General features: G+C 45.0%; 1 protein-coding gene across 2 annotated transcripts in view; it reads left to right on the forward strand.

Annotated features, from left to right (window-relative positions):
• Window positions 1–14,976, forward strand: part of CLNK (cytokine dependent hematopoietic cell linker) — a 157,686-nt gene that overhangs the window by 16,370 nt on the left and 126,340 nt on the right. The window contains exon 1 of one of the 2 annotated variants that reach the window (XM_033105434.1): window positions 14,233–14,388. The exons of the other annotated variant lie outside the window; for it this stretch is intronic. The gene's annotated coding sequence lies outside the window, so the exon portion shown is untranslated. Of the gene's footprint in view, window positions 1–14,232; window positions 14,389–14,976 lie in introns of those variants that run through there. 2 annotated transcript variants of the gene reach the window in all.

The following is a 14,976-nucleotide window of genomic DNA, read 5'->3' on the forward strand; positions in this document are numbered from 1 at the left end:
AGATCTCAAGCCCAAGAGGAAACATTCTCACAGCATCTAGTCTCACATTCAAAGTAATGGTCTCTCCTACCCATCTATTCTATGCTGTCCTCTCGTCTAATATTCATTTGGCTTTTATCGAGCAGGTACTATGTGAAGAGGACCACACACAAAGTTAATAAGACAGGCCCTCAGCTTGAGGAGGTGCCAGTGTAAAGGGAGACACAGACACACCCAAGAGAAGCAGGACGCTTCTCTCCTGGTGATTACCTGCGTGTCTGGGGGCACCAAGGAGGTTCGGGACAGAGAGAAGCACTGATGTGTTTGGGGGTGAACACATCACAGCTGTTTCCAAAGATGCAGTGACTTCATTTCCTCAGTCAAGTTTAGTTTCCTCAGCTATAGAATAGGGGAAATGGTAGTGTCTAAAAGAATTGAGAAGATGAAAGAAGTAAAAGGCATAAAGCCCAAAACAGTATCTGGAAATAATGAATGTCACGCTAGCTATTTTATTATTATGCAATGTCATCATCATAAAATGATGGGGAATCATATTTCCATATCCAGGTGTAGAACCTTGGTGCACAGAAAGGTTAAGTAGCAGCAGTGAGTGACACAGGTGGGATTTGAGCCCTGGCCCCCCTGACATTAGCACCGAATGCTGTCTGGGACACCAGGTTTCCTCCTGCCACATCTGTACCCTCAGAAGGAACTGTCTCGTCTCCTCTGAAAGTGCCTCTCACCTCTGCTCCAATGCCTGGGAACCCTGAGTCCCATCTTGATCCAGTGAAGGCCTACATTGCCTTCAGCACAAGTGTCATTTTCTCCCTGGAAAACTTCTAACCTGCTCCAATTTGGCCCAGGTGACTTCCTTGGTCTGAACATGCCTGCACTTTCTTCCATCATAAACTGTTGTGCTGTCATCGCTTCTCTGCCTCTATGCTATGAGATGCTTGAGGGTGGGATCCAGGTCTTATTTACTCCCTTATCCCATGAATGAATGAATGAATGAATGAATGAATGAACCATAGTTGTGTCCTAAGGAAGCCTATGATCCCCAGCTCTACAAGAGGTAGCTCAGAGACCTCATGTAGGGAAAGGAGACACATGGTGCCTTGGCCTGGTCAATGGCCAACTGGATCACATGGGCTTCACTTTCGTTACTTGTACAAAAGTGATAAGAAAACCCCTCCTGGATACGAGGTCAGACAATTAAGTTCGTGAACTCATCCTAGAAAACGTGCTACATACCTCATTGCTGAATATCATTATGGTCACCTTCGAAATACTCCCCTTGGGAAGCTATGCACCGACACCAGCACCTAGTCCACCCTTCAAAGCAATTGTGGAACTCTTTCTGGAATGCCATCAGAGCTGTTACCGTATTATGCTTGATGTCCTGAATGTCATCCAAATGTCTTCCTTTCAATATTTCCTTTATCTTTGGGTAAAGAAAGAAGTCATTGGGGATCAGATCAGGTGAGTAGGGAGGGTGTTCCAGTACAGTTATTTGTTTACTGGCTACAAACTCTCTCACAGACAGTGCCGTGTGAGCTGGTGCATTGTCGGGATGCAACAGCCATGAATTGTTGGCGAAAAGTTGAGGTCATTTAAGTTTTTCACGCAGCCTTTTCAGCACTTCCAAATAGTAAACTTGGTTAACTGTTTGTCCAGTTGGTACAAATTCATAATGAATAATCCCTCTGACATCAAAAACAGTTTAGTGACATCGTTGCAACAAGTTCGTGAACTGAACTGTCAGACCTCATACATTTAAGGATTTGGAGGAGGGACCATATGAGGAAAATGAAGGGTACGGCCCGTGGCATCCATAGTAGATGCTCACAAATGATACATATTCTCTTTTCCCCCTCTTGTCCCCACAGCTATCAGACTCTGGATAGTTTCAGAGTTGTCGCAGGAGGGATCGAAATGAAGTCTGTCCCTTGGCCTGTGAAACCCTAGTGTTTAGGTGGGCATCTCTGCTCATGCGCCAGGGAGCCCTGGCATGTGGCCCTTGACTGAGAACTTCTGTGTAGAATTAGCTCAACACAGAAACAAATCCTGAGACTGTCCCTAAGTGTTCCCCCAAATGGATCCCTTTAGCCTTAAATTCACAGTAATAGAAGCACAGCCCTGGGGAGGACACTGGAGGTCCAGGAGTTCAGACCCTACATGACTCTTTCCATAGAGGGTCCAACTGAGCAGCAGAAAGGGGTGGCTTGCCCAAAGAGACGCCTGGCCTGGAACTCTGACATTCAGAGACAGGTGGGCTTTCCTCCATACCTGCCTTCCACTTTCTTCCCTTTTGGAGGTAATGTCTAGAATATCTTTGTAAACATGCAAGGGTGTTACCCCAGCTAGAGAACAAAGCAAGACAATAACACAGATGCATCTGTTGTTGCTTCCTTCTCTTCCCTTCCTTGCTCTGTCTCCAGACAGTGCTGCTGATCCACAGGTGAAGAAACAGGGAACCATCAAATAAAATATTTCATCAGATCATTCAGCTCATGAACAGCGATGCTGAAACCCGAGACCCTAGCTTCTAAAACTGGTCCGGTGCCTTATACTTTCCTTGTGCCCCTCACCCAGTGAGGGGCAATCAAACAGCACATTTGGTTTTGTGCAGCTCTGCCTATGAAAGGCAGAGAAACAGCCCCCAAGCTGTTTATGTCCCAGTTCCTGGAGCCCTACAAGTGTGTTGTGTTATGTGGCACGGGAGGATTAAGGTTGCACGTGGGATAGAGGTGGCTAAACAGTTGACGTTACAAAAGGGAGAGTATCTGGATGGGCCCAGTGCCATCACAAGGGTCCTTAAACAGGAAAAGGGAGGCCAGCGTGATGCAACATGAAAAGGACTTGTCCCGATGCTGCTGGATTTAAAGATGGAGGAAGGGGTCATGAGCCAAGGAACGTGGGCAGTTTCCAGAAGCTGGAAACGCAAGGAAAAGGATTTCCCCAAGAGTCTCCAATAGCAAACACAGTCCTGTCCACACCTGAATTTCAGCCCAGTGCAACCCATTTTGGACTTCTAACCTACAGGACTGGAAGATAAAACATTGTGTTGTGTAGCCACTAATTTTCTGGTCATTTGTTACAGCAGCAAATAGAAAAGTAAGACAGGGTCTCCGTGTAACTACTATTTCCCAAGGTCACACCACCTGGGGAAGGACAAAGGGCCCTAACAGTGTCACTGTGTATTTTCTTCACTCTTCACCTCCACTTACTGTAAAAGGAACGTCAGCCTCCAGACTCCGTTCCTTCCACCACCTGGTTACCACTGGTGGTTCCCAGGGAGTTTTCTCCTCAGCGTCTATATAAATGATGATGACGAGGCCCACACTTGGTCTTGTTACTCTCTTCTACCCTTACTGACGCCTCCTCCAAAGGCCACTTGGCCTTCTTTGTTCCACGAATGCACTTCTCTTGCACCCACTCCCTGCACGGGGCAAACCACCTTGGCCTCTCTGCAATTACACTGGTCCCACTGAGGCACTGGAGTCCTGATGCACCCAAGGAGGATGTTGTTCCATCATGTCTACCATCCACGGGAGTCCAGCCCCTCCACCCTAAGCCTCTCATCCAGCCCCCAATGGACTCATGTCCAAGCACAAATCTTCGTGGCAAATACTACCGTCTGATGTAGGATGTTCTGCTTTCTGACCCCAGAACCATGTCCATAGATGCCCCACTTCCATCTGGATGAGTTTCCTAGAAGTTCCCTCTGTTCTTCATGGGACTAGGGGTCTCAAATCCAAATGGAAAGGTTTAGGGCTGAATTTAGGAAAGGTAAGAGACAAAGCCCACAGGAACCAACCAGTCTGCTTTGATTTATATGTACTGCAAACCTACTGTGTGCCAGGCATTTTACCAGACACTTGAGATTGTTGTGTCATGTTTTTCCCTGTGCAGGGCTCTGAGCTTCAGAGTTAATTCTCCCCCAGCTGCACAGCCAAGAAGCAGCGTGCCTGGAAGATCAGGCACAGGGAGACTCAACCCTGTGGGGACAGATGCTCCTCCTGAACCAGCTGGCCTGGACAGAAATGTCATATCCTAGAACCAGGAGCAACATGCTACCCTAGCAGCTCCACCCTGCCCAACCTGGAGGGTGGGCATGGACCTCCTCCTGCATATGGTTGGTGAAGGTGGAGTGGGGGGAGGTAGCCCCATCTCCACAAGGGCTCAGGGTAGGGAGCTGACATCGGCCAGCAAGACAAAATTCACTTTTAAAATGACCTAAAAAAAATTAAACTTGCAGTTCTATCATTCCATATAAAAAAATCAAGAATGAAAATAAAAATGATTCCAAGTTATTTTATTCTGAATTTATTTTTAGTGGCAATAACAACAAAATAGCTCCTTTACATGAGTCATTTTATACAACAGAAACACGATTTCCTGAAATGGCATTCTGCAGAAGCTTAAAGGAAGCCACTGATATGAGAAAGATGGGACGCAAATAAGTCTGTTCACTGGGGATCTCACCCCAAAACCCCCAGAATGTTCTCACCCTCTTCTCCTCTAGTTACCTCCCGACTCTTCCTACAAGTCTTATTGAAGCTCTTACTTCCTCAGAGAGTTTTGGTGTTTTGTTTTTTTCTGGCCACTCTCACATTTTAAAAAAAAGATCCCCTGCTCTATGTTCTCAGAGAATATTGTACTATTTCTTCATTGCACTTCCTGATTGTACTAATTATTCTCTATGTGTTCACGTGCGGGTGCTTAGGACACAATGACGTGTGGACCTGGACAGGACTCTGGTCACCTGGAACTTAAAGTCTAAAATGGGGAACCAGGTAGTCTTTGTGTCTCTCTCAACCAATTCTACTAAGAAATGCAGAATTCCAGAAAGCAAATGGCTTTACGGCAAGAACATGGGCACACACAGCAGGGGACACAAGCAAACAGCGCTTAGACGTTAACCAAACACGTCTGTACGTGTGTCTCTTTCCAGTCTTTGTCTGTTTTGTTCACTCCATGTTCAGCTCTACGTGTGTCCCCCACCTGTTGACCCAACAACGTTGGGCACATATTAGGTGCTCAATCAATGATTATTGAAACACTTAATGAAATGAAAGTAGCCACTTGTGACACGGGCTCGTGGGGTTGTTAATGCCTGTGACTATTGGTTCAAAGCGGAAACGCACGAGATCACAAACCATAAACATTTGGACTCGTATCGAATAATCCCACAAAACACATGCCACCTCTCATCCTTGAAGTGGATTCTAAATCTAATGGATCATTTTCTCTCTTTAATTTAATCATTCTCTGGACTGGATAGGGTCCAGATGACACTTCCTCTGAGGGGGGGTTAACCATTCCCCATCCCTCCGAGCACCAGCTGGACGGGGTAGGGCAGCTTAGTGTAGGGACTAGAGCCAGTCTACCTGGATTCAAATCTCAGGTCACGTTCCTGCAGGGTGACCTCATGCAACTCACCTTTCCATGCCTCAGTTTCCCCCATCTATGAAACAGGAATGATAGTAACCTACCTTGCAGAGCTATTGTAAGGACCAAATGAGCTAATTAATGTATGTGAAGCTCTTATGACGGTCCCCAGGGCAAGCGCTAGGTGGATTTTTATTACGATCAACTCCTGCACGTCACCAAATTCATTCCCAAACGCTTACATGTATCTCTCAATTTGCCACTCACCAAACAACTTCTCTGTTTATCAGTCTCTCACCACATAGCAAGTTCCATGAGAACAGGGACTGGGTTTTATTTGTCTTTCCAGCGTTTAGCACAGAACATGGCAAGGACCTGAACTTCAGTGAAGGTTTTCCGTAGTGGCAAAAAAAAAACAATGCCGGTTTTCAGCTGTGTTCTCACACTCACAACCTGGTACAGAGGGACCAGGACACACACGTTTAATGTAGGATATTCAACCATACTGCTTAGGAGAGAGGCAAGGGAGGGAGTCGTTTTAAGGAGAAAATTTCGGTTTATATCCACAGGCAATCGAATCGATGCAACCAACCCTGAAATAGAGAATGTCGGCTTGCAAAAGCTCTGGCATGGTTTTACGCATTTCCTCGTCCAAGTATTGACCAAGAAATAAAACAAATATGTCTTACTCATGGCCAAGGAAATTGGGTGGTGATAGCCCCACGGACATCTTTGTAGAAGAAATGAAAGAATGATTTGAGGGCTCAGAGGAATTTTGACTAGGCATAGGTTAGAGCTGATAAAACCTTTTATCGACACAGGAGATGATCACCCTTTTCCAGCAAGTTGAAAACATCCCACTTTGCTGAAGTGTTTTAAGCAGTAAAACAGTTGAAGGATTTAATTTCTACATACAAACCTCTGTGTAATTATGTATATGCATCATTGTATCCATTCTGCGATGGCATTTGCATATTCCTATTTGCCATTGTTTATACAAAACTGTGTTTCTTTTACTGTAGGAAAGACATAGAGATAATTTGTAGATCATTTTCCCCACCAATGCTTGTTGTTTTACCAGCTCCCGTAAGAACCTAGACTCCGTTAAGAGGCAACTGCACTGAAGTAGGGACGAAGTTCATGGCTTCGAGTCAGGACGTCTGTCCTCCAGCATGACCACTGCCTTCAAGCTGCATTAACAACTTCCTCCCCTTCTCTAAGCCTCCAGCTTCTCTACTTGTAAAATTAAAAATAGTCCCTTCATCACAAGTCAGGTTCTGAGGTCTGAGTGAGGTACACGTGCTACATTTTTGGAGACTGTGAAACACTTTGAATGTGTAATAAAAACCCACCTAAGTCTCTCGTGCACAATAATAGATAATTCCAGGGCCTCCGTAAAGTCACAATGGACTTATATTTGGCTTTGGAGTTAGACAGCTTGGATTCCTTTTTAGGCTCCACATACTAGAAATCTCTTTTAACCACAGTGACCTTCAGGGTCCTATCAATCTTATAGCATTTACTGAATATGTACGATGTTGGAGGTACCACATAGACCATCTCATTTAATCGTTATTGTAATTCTCACTTTCCTTAACCCCAAAGCCAGCACCCTTGCCTCCATCTCATCCCTTGAATTCCACAACTAGACATCTTCTCTTCGCCAAACCTGTTTCTTCACTAATCCCCATTGCAATGCAAATTTGTTTACATGAGTGCATTAGTTAGGGTTCTCCAGAGATAAATATATGATAGATAGATGATTGATAGATGCATGGATAAATAGATAGATAGACAGACACATAGATAGATCATTAGGAAGGGTAAGAAAAGTCCCAAGATCTTCTGCCAGCAAGAGAGGGACCCAGAGTCAGTGTGTCATTCCAGTCTGAGTCCCAGGGCCTGAGCATTTTAAGGACAGAAAAACTACTGGCTAGGGCAGGCTTCGACTTTGTTCTTCTAAAGATTCGACTTTATTCTTGTTCAATGATTTACCAGCTGTGGATCCAGGCAAGGCCTGAAACTTGACTTCTTTGAGTCTCAAAAATTATGCCGAGGGGTTGGTGCGTTATAGACTAAGTAAGAGTGAATGAAGAAAAACAAAATTCGGGGAAAGAGTCTGAAAATTGTTAAGTTACTCCACTTACACAGTTATCATTATGTCTATTTGCCTTAAAGAGAATAAAGTAAGTTTGGTAAGTTTGGTTTCTTTCTCCTTCCTCCTAGAAAAGAAAAGATTACAAAGAGAAAGAGACACAGAGAGAGAATGAAAGAGAGGGGTTAAAAGCCAAATCCCAATTCCATTTTAGGTATTAATGTTCCTCCCTTTCATCATCGGTTCTGAGTCGTCCCACTATCTACCCCACAGACCGTTTGCTAATCAAGGACTCCTTAGCCGTGTTCATGCTGTTTTCTTTTTTCTTTTTTTTTTCCATGAAAAAAATGCTCAGCTCTCTGAAAGTTTTCTTTTTTCTTAATCTGATCCTCACTTCAAGACCTAAATTCAACCAATGCGAGGACAGATGGCATGGGGCCCTTTGCCCTGCCAATTTAGCAACCCTGGCAATGAGTCAGTCCCTGCATGGAGAGGGAGTGATTTTGCCCACATGGTTTAAAAACACTACAGTGTTTTTAACCTCGGGGGAAAGTGTTGGGCAAACAACCGATAACAGATTTGTGTGTGTGGAGATGATGTCACATTTCTGGCTAGATTTGTCTAAACAAGGTTCTGCTCAAGATAAATGGCTAACTATGGCTGCCATTGAAATGCAGAATTGGAGGCATAACCGTGCGGGTGTGAAAGGAGATCTGGCTAAGAGTCTGGAACTTGGGCCATTGTCTTGGTTCTTGCCCTAACTCACCACAGTGGTCGGTCACTTCACCTCTGTGGGATTCCACTCCCTCATTTGAAAACCAGAGGTTTAGGCTACAGCCAATTCAGTTCACCTATGGTTGAGTGTTGCACGATGGGTTCTTGGTACTGCGATAGATTCCAAGATGAAAAACAGCTACAGCCACCTTCAAGGAATTTATAATTTATTAAGGCATATATATCCCCAAAGCTCATCCCTTTCACAGAACCCTCTTACGGAGTTACCTCTACTCAGAACTCTTCCTTCCAGACCTACACCAGGTTTGGTCCTTTCCATCACTGAGGCATCAGATAAAACGTCACCTCTGCTGAGACTTAGCCCCAGATCACCTTATATATAGAAATGCCGCTCCCACCACATACGTCCCAGGCCGCTGTCTGTCCCATTATCCTGCATCACTTTTTCATTGCCTGCACTTTCCCTTATGTATTTCTTTCTCATGGACATTTCACCCGATGCAGCAGGTTCTGCCATTACCTGTTCCCGAAACCTCCATAGGACAGAGCCACTAGTGTTCTAGAGCTGTCACAGGGACAAAGCTGGGAGGAGACACGTGGAAACAGTGGTGACAAATGAATCTATCACTCGTGTGGGAGGAACTTGGTGACATGAGACTCTGGTTTTTCACATGGGTAATGTAATAGTGATACCAATATGAAAACACTGTTTGGATGATTAAATTGTGTGTTTCTGCAAAGTGCCTAGAACAACGTCTAGTGTACACAGAGATCTTAGTGTTAGCCCCCTGGGTCCCTTCTGGGGGTTAGGGGGAGTGTGAGCTAAGCAATGAACTTGTATTTAATGGATGTTTGTTCGTTGGCAAACCACCTCTCATTTCCGTCAACAAAGAATTAAAGGAGTCTGAGGACACTGAGCAGAGGTTTTAGGGAAAAGCCCTCTCTGCACTTACCTACCACCTCCACCTCTGTGGTTCCCAAAGGACTTAGTATAGATGCAACAAAACTCCACTGGGACATAAATCCAAAATCAGGAACCATGTCATGCTCAGAATGACCCTTGACCTCTGACCTGTGAGCATTTACACTGAGTCCTGGATTTACCTATACTGAGGTCTGCCTTTCTGTAGGATTCTTAGCGTGGTCAGGCCAGGAAATGGGGACACCTGAAGCTCCTTCCTGGAGAGAATGGACTTCTGTGGAAACAATCCCACCTGCTATCATTCCCCAAATGTAACCAGACGGGTTTGAAAGTCAACGATGTTTATATGTGAGATTTTCCCCCAGAAAGCTCCTTCTAGCAGTCATGAATTTGTCCAACTGGTAGCACAAACCCAGTTGGAACGGAGCACATCTGAAGTCCAGCAGAGGACACAGCTTAAGCTCATGCCAAGATTCTGCTTCCAAAAGTGCCAGTGTGATGTGAAGAGAGCCCGCAGCTAATTGGGGGAGCTCCTAACATGCTTCCTGAAGGAGACAGGATATGAGATGAGAAAGGAAAGGCAATTAGTGTGAGGTGAGCCCCTCTCATGGGCCTGGAGTCAACCTGCCCACGGCACTGCTAGAAACAGGTGCTAAACTATAATAAATCAGAAATGCCCGTGCTAATTATCCCAGATTTCCACACAGGAGTTCAGCGCTCATATAATTTGTAAAAAAAAAAAAAATACATGGATTTTGATCCATTGTAGGAGATAGTTCCCCCAACTAGGAATTTATAAAACAAACCACACACCTACTGTGATGATGAACAGATTCTTGTGTTTTGGGGGTGCAAGTATGTGTAAATTGAATGTTGCACCCCCAAGTCTTCTCAGCATCTCAAGACCAGCTGTGTGATGGGAACCTGAACTTGACAGTCACCACCTGCTGAAAGGATGAAACCAAACACCACACCGTATCACGATGCTTCCTAAGACCACCAATTTTTTTTTTATCACCTAAATTTGTTATGTTCAAAAAATTGTACAAGAAAATCGAGAGAAGGGCAAAAATAGCAGGAAAGAGATAAAGTTAGGTCAGGCTTTGCCATTTTTTTATTTCCCCCTCCAACACATTTTCTTGGCTTTAGAAAGAGGACACGAATTAAGAATTAAATCTGCGTCTGCATAGAATGTTTATTCCTAAGAAATCAGTTTCTCTTGGGGAAACTGGGTGATGGTTGGGTACTCCCCGGGACCTCCGTATAAATACACTATTTTGACAATTTGCTATTGAGTCTATAATTATTCCAAACTAAAAAGTTTAAAAGTAAGAAAATAATTTTGAAAGTATAGATAAAAATTTCAAGTTTCTCCTCACGTGCAGTAAATTCATAGAAGTTGAAAGCGTAAAGACCTCTTTAAATGGGTTCTAGGCTGGTTATCGACATGTAGTTATGCCCACATTTTCTTACCTCCCTGTATTTGCCAGATAATTGTATCATCTCATGCACTGAAAAAATGCTAAGAGATTAGTAGTGTCACATTCCTTTGTAAAGGTGAGAAATGAGAGAATCAGTGAAGTTAGATACGAACTTGCTGAAACGTATGCACTTAGCGAAGCCGGGGATTTACAGGCAGCCAGTGGAACACAAAGCCGACAGCCTCATGCGTGGTTCTGCCTCCCGGCAGGGCCTGCAACAGCCCCCCAGGGCCGTGATCATCGTCCTTCAACACAACTGGGCCTTAAAAGTCCTGCTTTTTGTTTTTTTCTCAGTTTTTGTTGTTGTTGTTGTTTTTCCTGTCATTCTTCCACACAACCTACCCAGGGGGTCCATCCCCTGACTGGACCAGCCAGAAAGTGAAAACTTAACAAACTCGCTCACTGTGGCAAGCGTTGACCCAGAAAAGTCCTATCCAGACCCAAGGGCAGCGCTGCCCCCATTGCTCACCCTTCATTCACACACGTGGTGGATCACTGGCCATCAATTAGTGTTTCTGGTGGCCCCATATTATGCTTCAGTGGCATGGGAGAGGGCCCCGGGGAAAACCAAAGGAGCTGGTGACTTAGATGCCAGGCACGGTACCAGACATTTTGCAGGAAATAAGTAATTTAATTCTCACAGTCACCCCTCCAAGTAATTATTCTCATTCCCATTTTATGTATGAGACTCAGAATGGTCAAGTTCTTTGCCCAAAGCCAGGTAGCTTCTCAGTGATACAGCTGGGTAATTTTGACCTGGCTATCAAAACCCAAACTCCTCAGATTGCCCCAGTGACCCCTAGTGTGACTCAGGATTCATGGACCAATAAACCATGCCGGTGAGGGATGGAGTGTAAAGGACAAGAGATAAGAACTCAGGAAGCAATGAACACAAAATGAATTGTCACCCAAATGGAAGATTAATGTGAGGGACTTCTCAGATTGTGAAGTGCAGGACAGACAGTAAGGAAGGGGGAGACATCGAATGGGACTGTGGCTCAGACTGAGGGACACTGTAGCCTGTCACTCTGGATGCTTCTGTGCCATGTTCTTCTCCCTTGTTCGCTCCACATTCCAGCCACCTTTCGCTCCACTGAGCTTTTCTGTCTCTCGTACCCAGGCACGTAATTCCTCTGGCCTTGGACACGTAATTCCTCTGGCCTTGAATGTTCTCCCTGACACGATCTTTAGTCCTGCCTCCTCCCTCCCTATTTCCTCCCTTCCTTCCTCCCTGCTGTCCCCCTCCCTCTCCGTCCTTCTCCGCTTTTGTTCTAACAAATTCCAACTCAGGATAAAGGCCTCAGCTTTAATGTCACTCTCTCCCTAGGGAAGTCTTTCCTGGGTCCCCAGAGTAGCACATGTCTGCCTTTTGGGGGCCTCTTCACTTCCATTTCAGAGTATGCAGCGTCCAGTCACCGTTTCCTATTCAGTGTCTCTCTCCTTCATTAGATTCTACGCTCCATCATGGCAGGACGAGATTTTTCTATTTCACCTCCGTACCCCCAAATCTAATTAGATCCTGTCAAATGGCAGGCAGAGGAGGCCAATAACTGTTTGATGAATGAATGAATGTCTGATCAGGTCCTGTTCATTGTATTTACCACAAATCATAGTTTTGTAGATATTTGTGAAATCCATTCATTTATTCTCTCCTCTAGATGGTAAGCTCCACGAGGACAAGGATTAGGTGTGTCTTTCAGCACCTAATAAAGTGTTTGGTACATAATAAACATTCAGTGGATAATGGCTGACTGAGTAAATGATTTCAAGAAATCTATAAACATCACCGACACTGTTAACAACATTCTCACGAGACCAAACTGTCTTTAATTCTTCTTTGGTAAAATGCAGGGATTGTCGTATGATGAGACCTGGGTTCCCATGGCAGTCCAGCCACTAACTAGATGCCAACATGGGTACGAGACCATTTGCCAGTAAAACCCACAGGAATTCCATTTCCTGTGCCCCCCTTGAGTGATCTTCTCCAGCATTCACTCCGGACTTGGTTATGTGCTTTGCTTTGGCTAATGAGACCACAGCAAAGAGGATGCAACCAGAGATTTGGGAAAGGCTTATGCATTGGGGCTGTTCCTCTCCTGCTGGGTCTGGAGCCCCAAGCTCATCGTGTGCATGAGGCTGGATGATGAAAAGCCATGTGGCGGAGAACCGACGAGGCACCTGGCTGACTTCCTGCCCACATCAACATGAATGTGACAATCCTAGATCATTCAGCTGCCTGCCAACCCACCAGCAAAGACCAGGCGATCAGGTCCTATTATGGATTGAATTGCACCCTACCATCACCATCCGCCTAAACGTCCAGTGCCCAAAAATGGGACCTTACTTGGAGATAGGGTCTTCAAAGAAGTGAGCAATTTAAAATGAGGTCCTTAGGGCAGGCCGTTATCCCATGTGACTGGTCTCCTTAAAAGAGGGGGAAATGTGGGCACAGACACAGGGAGAATGTCATGTGAAGATGAAGACCATCATCTATAAGCCAAGGAGAAGTAGGACATGGAAGAGATCCCTTCCTCCCAGCCCTCAGAAGGTGCCAGCTCTGCCAACAGCTCGATTCAGACTTGCGGCCTCCAGACTGTGAGACAACAGATCTCTGTTGTGTGGGCCACCCATTCTGCGGAACTTTGTTATGGCAGTCCCAGGACATTCATACAGGTCCAGACCAAAGGACCCGGCCAAGTGAACCACACAACAGTGAACTAAGTGAAATGGTTATCATTTGAAGCCCCTAACGAAGCAAAAGCTAATTGCTGAAGTGGGTGAATTACTTGAATGTCTCCCGGCTTCAGTGCCACCTTAGTGTTACATCTGGAGTGTATGTTAAGTCAAAACCAGAGTTATTTACCCAAGAAAATATCAACTTGTGCCTTTGAATTTATTTTAAGTGATGTGCAGGTTGATTACGGAATTCCACATCGACTTATATAAAACTAGAGTGGCAAGTGGCGAGGACCAGAAGAGGACAGACAGCACTTGCAAGGACTTGCAGCCAGCTTAAATGAACCAGGGTTAAGGCGGAGAGAAGTTAAAATCCACTGACTACCTCATACACACCCAAAACATTCTGCGGGTCTTTATTTACATGATTTTGTTCATTTCTTGGACTTCATCTAATGTATAAGTATTATTATCCCTCAGTCATCCACACGACAATGAGTTGAAAAATAAACTGAAAGTTGCCAAGACCATGTAACTAATCATGAATACGGCAGGAATAAGAGCTAGGCATTCTCAATCCAGTCCCCATGTTCTCTCCATCACACCTGAAGGATGTGGTCCATGTGTTTTGGGCCGTCTCAGGAAGCCACTGGCAACATCCAGTCACAAGAGAATTAGTGTTCAGTGTGCACATGAAATGAGTCTAGCAAAACTTATCTTTGATGTTGAAATGTTGCTTGGCAATCTGTTACTGTGCTCTGGAAAGTGGGAAGTGCCACCTACTGACACCGAGTGTCTTTAAGGACACCCTGTGACTGGGAGCCCTGAGCCTCCTACAGCTTCATGTATTGCATTGCAACTAGAGAAGAGGAAGTCCCACACGTACACGATCACACCACCCTAGGTCTGTGGCTGCAATTCACAGGAAACCAAACCTAAAACAGACCTGGGAGGAGCTTTCTGCTGAAGGACACTGCTTAGCATTAAGAAGAATTCAACCCACTGCCTTACGGATTAGCAGCTCCTGGAATTCGTGATGCCACCACCAGTCCCCACGCAGGAGACCGACAGCTCAGCACGGGGCTTTTCACGCTCCCCACACTGTTCAGGTAAACTAAGGTGGCCAGCTCCACCTGAGTGGTCATCTCACGGTCGTAAATGATCATTAGGAAAGAGCTGACAGCAAACAAAAAGGGGTCTTTCTCACGTGGGATGCTGAACCTCCTATACAGCATCGAACAGCACTTAACAAGCCAGCTCTCATAACTCATTTTTCACAGATCCCTTCGTTCTGCTGGAAGAAAGCCTCAGATACCTACCTATAAAACATTAAAAGACTAAATGTTTCCAATCTTCTCTTCTTGGAGCTGGGACTCCCTGACCGTTTGCTACAAGAATCCGAAGGCCAGGCCAGTTGCTGGCTTTCTTGTCTTACCTCGTTAGGACAGCCCCCTAGAACAGCAGCCCCAATTCAAAGTAGGTCACGGAGAGTAGAAGTTAACTCCTGGAGCCCCTGTGTATATGCGGGAGGTGCCAAAACAATGTACACACATGACTTGCATTCACCTTGTGTTGTCGGTATATATTGAGTATTACAATTTTAATACCGTTTTTGCCTTTCTTAAAACATGTATACATATTTTTTTGGCATCCTCTGTATATTTGTTTAATTTTCTAAATGGAAATGGTTTTCTTTC

This window comes from Rhinolophus ferrumequinum, chromosome 5 (genome assembly GCF_004115265.2).
Source record: "Rhinolophus ferrumequinum isolate MPI-CBG mRhiFer1 chromosome 5, mRhiFer1_v1.p, whole genome shotgun sequence".
In the NCBI taxonomy this organism is placed as follows: Eukaryota; Metazoa; Chordata; class Mammalia; order Chiroptera; family Rhinolophidae; genus Rhinolophus; species Rhinolophus ferrumequinum.